Below are 6055 nucleotides of genomic sequence, written 5' to 3' on the forward strand. Positions count from 1 at the left end.
GAAGTTGCAACACATGGATGGCAAGCAAGGCTTTCTGTCCTTCATATGTAAAGAGCATCTGCAGATCAAGAAGAGAAAAAGGTGAACATACAATAGAAAAAAAATAGGCAAAGGATCTTAAAAAAAACACACAGTGAACACAGAAAATTGAATTGGTTAACAAGCAATTAATGAAATAAATATTGCTCTAATTTGATTGAAATAAAAGTTTATTAGTATAAGGCAAGCATAAAAAATGAAATAAATATTAAACTGAAATTTGCTATTGTTCTCGCAGAAAAAATGTTTGTAAATATTATGAAATTGTGCTGATGAAAGTACACACTATCAGCACTCTTATACCCCACTGTGGACTGGATCTGGGCAGCTTTTTGGTGATATCTATCAAGAGACTTAACATTACTATCTACCCCTTAATACAGCGATTCCACTTCTAGGAACTGATATATATATATATATATGTTTGAGACAGAGTCTTTCTCTGTCACCGAGGATGGAGTGCAATGGCACAATCTCGGCTCACTGCAACCTCCACCTCCCAGGTCCAAGCAATTCTCCTGCCTCGGCCTCCCGAGTAGCTGGGATTACAGGCACACACCACCACACCTGGCTAATTTGTGTATTTTTAATAGAGACAGGGTTTCACCGTGTTGGCCAGGATGGTCTCCATCTCCTGACCTCATGATCTGCCCGCCAAGGACTCCCAAAGTGCTGGGATTCCAGGCATGAGCCCCCACACCCAGCTGGAACTGATCTTAAAGAAAAAGACTAGTGTTGCTTTCCTTAGGGAAAAAGAACACATAGATAAAGGTATATATGTGTAAATATTCATCATTACAAAGTACTATTTTAATGTTTATTATAACTATTGCTTTTTATATATAATATTACTCATGTATCATAATGTACTTGGGCCAGGTGCAGTGGCTCACACCTGGAATCCCAGTACTTTGGGAGGCCGAGGCAGGCAGATCACTTGAGATCAGGAGTTCAAGACTGGCCTGGCCAACATAGTGAAACCCCAGTGAGCTGAGATCGTGCCACTGAACTCTACCCTGGGCAACAAAGCAAGACTCCATCTCCAAAAAACAAAACAAACAAACAAACAAAAATTAGGTGGGCGTGGTGACTCATGCCTGGAATCCCAGCTACTCTAGAAGGCTGATGCAGGAGAATCGCTTGAACTCAGGAGGTGGGGGTTGTGGTGAGCGGAGATTGCGCCATTGCACTCCAGCCTAGGCAACAAGAGAGAAACTTCATCTCAAAAAAAAAAAAAAAAAAAAGTAGAATAAAATTCGGTTTTTAGTTAATAATAATGTCAATATTGGTTTATCAATTTTAACAATGGCCATCCTAATATAAGATTTTAATAATAGGGGAAACAGTGTGTGGAGTTTATGGAATACTATCTTTACAATTTTTCTGTAAATTTAAAACTGTTTCAAAAAATAGTTTATTTCTTAAAATAGAAAAAATGCAGATGATTTCATACCCATGTTAATTTAAGCAGAAAAGCCACAAATTCTCCTATATCATACGATAGTATTTTCATTTAACAAAATTAAAGGTTATGAGGATAAATATTAAAATGTTAAAAGTTAGAAGCTATTAGCAATGAAACAGCAGCACTTTCCAGTTCTACATTCTTTTTTTTTTTTTTCTTTTTGAGGCAGAGTTTCGCTCTTGTTGCCCAGGATGGAGTGCAATGGTGCAATCTTGGCTCACTGCAACCTCCGCCTCCCGGGTTCAAGCGATTCTTCTGCTTCAGCCTCCAGAGCAGCGGGGATTACAGGCACACACCACCATGCCTGGCTAATTTATCTTTGTATTTTTAGTAGAGACGGGTTTTCACCATGTTGGCTGGTCTCAAACTCGTAACTTCAAGTGATCCGCCCGCCTCAGCCTCCCAAAGTGCTGGGATTACAGGAGTGAGCCACCGTGCCTGGCCTACATTATTTTTGTTTTATTTTATGTATGTATTTATTTTTTTTAGCTAGCTAGCTAGCAAGGACAGGGAGAGTGTCTTACTTTGTTGCCCAGGCTGGTCTTGAACTCCTGGTCTCAAGCGATCCTCCTGCCTTGGTCTCCCAAAGTGCTGGGATTTCAGGTGTGAGCCACTGCACCCAGCCCTCTTTTTTTTAAAATTAACAGATAAAAGTGTATGTATTTAATGTGTATAACACGATGTTTGAAGTATATATACATTTTGGGATGACTAACTCTAGCTAATTAACATATGCATTACCTCACATAACTATCATTTTTGTGACTGCTTTATTCTTTTTTGCATAGTTTGAGTTTATATATTTTTAGCAATGAGTGTGTTGCTTTCTCACCTGAAATAAAATTAAAATATTACCATTTTTAAAATTTGCTGAAAAGGTCTGGAGGAAGGAAGGGGCTGGGAGGGGGGAACTCATACCCAAGGAGGGAACCCATATAATAGAAGCCCCTAGCAGGGGGCGGTGGCTCACGCTAGAAATCCCAACACTTTGGGAGGCCAAGGCGGGCAGATCACCTGAGGTAGGGAGTTCGAGACCAGCCTGACCAACATGGAGAAACCCCGTCTCTACTAAAAATACAAAATTAGCTGAGCCTGGTGGCGCATGCCTGTAATCCCAGCTACTTGGAAGGCTGAGGCAGGAGAATAACTTGAACCTGGGAGGCGGAGGTTGCGATGAGCTGAGATCACGCTATTGCACTCCAGCCTGGGCAACAAGAGCGGAACTCCATTTCAAAAAACAACAAAAAAACAGAAGCCCCTGCAAAAATCCTCCAGGAGCATCCTGTCTTTTTGGCTATGTGTGGGGGATCCAGGAGGAACCGAGGCTTCTGCTCAAATTTTTGCCCACTCCACATGCTCTGTCATCTCCCTCCATGTCCTCCTTGCTCAATCTTAGGGCGGCCACATTTAGCCAATAAAAGTGTAAGATGCAGGCCGGGCGTGGTGGCTCATGCCTGGAATCCCAGCGCTGTGGGAGGCAGGAGGATCACCTGAGCCCAGGAGTTCTAGACCAGCCATGGAAACAGCCACACCCCCCAACCCTCTCCACCCCCCACCTCTCACTCTCCCTCCAACCTCTGTCTCTACAAAAAAAAATTTAGAAAATTAGCTGGGCATGGTGGCACTCACCTGTGGTCCCAGCTACTTGGGAGGCTGAGGCAGGAGGATTACTTGAGCCCTGGACGTTGAAGCTGCAGTGAGCTATAATTGCACCACTGCACTCCAGCCTGGGCAGCAGAGCAAGACCCTGTCTCAGAAAATAAAAAATAAAAATAGGCCGGGCATGGTGAGTCACACCTGTAATCCCAGCACTTAGGGAGGCCAAGGTGGGTGGATTACCTGAGATCAGGAGTTCAAGACCAGCCTGACCAACATGGTGAAGCTCCGTCTCTACTAGAAATACAAAAAAAAAAAAAAAAAAAAAATAGCTGGGTGTGGTAGCGTGCACCTGTAGTCACAGTTACGCAGGAGGCTGAGGCAGGAGAATCACTTGAACCCAGGAGGTGGAGGTTGTAGTGAGCCGAGATCACACCACTGCACTCCAGCCTGGCGACAGAGCAAGATTCTATCTTTAAAAAAAAAAAAAAAAAGCCGGGCGCGGTGACTCAAGCCTGTAATCCCAGCACTTTGGGAGGCCGAGGCGGGTAGATCACGAGGTCAAGAGATCGAGACCAACCCGGTCAACATGGTGAAACCCCGTCTCTACTAAAAATACAAAAAATTAGCTGGGCATGGTGGTGCATGCCTGTAATCCCAGCTACTCGGGAGGCTGAGGCAGGAGAATTGCCTGAACCCAGGAGGCGGAGGTTGCGGTGAGCCGAGATCGCGCCATTGCACTCCAGCCTGGGTAACAAGAGCGAGACTCCGTCTCAAAAAAAAAAAAAAAAAGGCTTTGCTCATCTTCACCTCTCAGCAGCTTCAGGGTCTCTGGCCCTGCAACCTGCAACTTCCTGTGCAGGTCACATGGGGCAGATGTTGCCATCAGTCCTGCCGGCCAGTCTCCTGCACACCCAGCCATGGGAAGCTCCCAAGGACTGAGCCTTTATCAGTCACCTAAGTCACCGTCATTCCTACTGTTTGTTGTGCATTCTTCAGTACCAGGCCCTGTGCTAAGCATTTTAACCTTTATTTCTCACTCCTTCCTTCTATGCAAACCACGTTTGTTGAGCACCTACTATATACCAGTGATCAGGGTAGCAGCCGGGGAACAGAACTGGCAAACAACAACAACAACAACAAAAAACCCTGCGGTCCAGGGAACTCGCACTCTGTTGGGGAAGACAAGGAACAAATAATTAAACATGTATCTATATAGTGGGTCACAAGATCTAAATGTTTTTTTTTTTTTTTTTTTGAGACGGAGTTTCGCTCTTATTACCCAGGCTGGAGTGCAATGGCGCGATCTCGGCTCACCGCAACCTCCGCCTCCTGGGTTCAGGCAATTCTCCTGCCTCAGCCTCCTGAGTAGCTGGGATTACAGGCACGCGCCACCATGCCCAGCTAATTTTTTGTATTTTTAGTAGAGACAGGGTTTCACCATGTTGACCAGGATGGTCTCGGTCTCTTGACCTCATGATCCACCCGCCTCGGCCTCCCAAAGTGCTGGGATTACAGGCTTGAGCCACCGCGCCTGGCCTTTTTTTTTTTTTTTTGAGACAGAGTCTCACTCTGTTGTACAGGCTGGAGTGCAATGGTGTGATATCGACTCACTGCAACCTCCCAGGTTCAAGCAATTCTCCTGCCTCAGCCTCCCAAGTAGCTGGGATTATAGGCGTGTGCCACCACACCCAGCTAATTTTTGTGTTTTTACTAGAGACAGAGTTTCACCATGTTGGCCAGGCTGATCTTGAACTCCTGACCTCAGGTGACCTGCCTGCCTCAGCCTCCCAAAGTGCTGGGATTACTGGTGTGAGCCACTGTGCCTGGTCCTAAGTGTCTTGAAGGAATATAAAGCAGGGAAGAGGGATGGGAGGTGTGTGGGAGGGTAAAACTGTTTTATTATTATTAATTTTTAAGAATTTAATTATTATTATTTAGACAGGCTCGCTGTCATCCGGGCTGGAGCGCAATAGGGTGACCTTGGTTCACTGCAACCTTGACTTCCCGGACTCCAGCGATTTTCCCACCTCAGCCTCCTGACTAGCTGGATCGTAGGTGTATACCACCATGCCTAGCTAATTGTATTTTTGCTAGAGACGGCAGGGTTTTGCCATGTTGGCCAGGCTGGTCTCAAACTCCTGAGTTCAAGTGATCCTTTCACCCTGGCTTCCCAAAGTGCTGAGGTTACAGGTGTGAGCCACCGTGCTTGTCCTTAAGTTTTAATTTTTGTTGGGTCCGCAGTAAGTGTATGTATTTATGGGGTACATGAGATGTTTTGACACAGGCATGCAACGTGAAATCGCCTCATGGAGAATGGGGTATCCGTCCTCTCAAGCTTTTATCCTTTGAGTCACAATCCAATTACACTCTTTTAGTTATTTAAAATGTACAATTATTATTGAGTAGAGTCACTTTATTGTGCGATCAGATAGTAGGTCTTACTCATTCTAATTTTTTTAACCCATTAACAAAACCAAGGCTGGGTGCAGTGGCTCACGCCTGTAATCCCAGCACTTTGGGAGGCCAAGGCAGTTGGATCGCTTGAGGTCAGGAGTTTGAGATCAGCTCAACATCAACATGGCGGAAACCTGTCTCTGCTAAAAATACAAAAATGAGTCAGATGTGGTGGCAGATGCCTATAATCCCAGATACTCAGGAGGCTGAGGCAGGAGAATCGCTTGAACCCAGGAGGCGGAGGTTGCAGTGAGCCGAGATCTTGCTATTGCACTCCTGCCTGGGAGACAAAGCAAGACTCGTCTCAAGAAACAACAAACCCACAACATAAAATGCCCACCCCTGCAGCCGCCACCACCTTTCCCCATCTCTGGTCACCTCCCACCCTCCCTGTCCGTGAGATCAACCGTTTTGATTTTTAGCTTTCACAACCAAGCGAGAACATGCAAGGTTGGTCTTCCTGTGCCTGGCTTATTTCCCTGAAACTGATGACCTCCA

The sequence above is a fragment of the Saimiri boliviensis genome, chromosome 14 (genome assembly GCF_048565385.1).
Source record: "Saimiri boliviensis isolate mSaiBol1 chromosome 14, mSaiBol1.pri, whole genome shotgun sequence".
NCBI lineage: Eukaryota > Metazoa > Chordata > Mammalia > Primates > Cebidae > Saimiri > Saimiri boliviensis.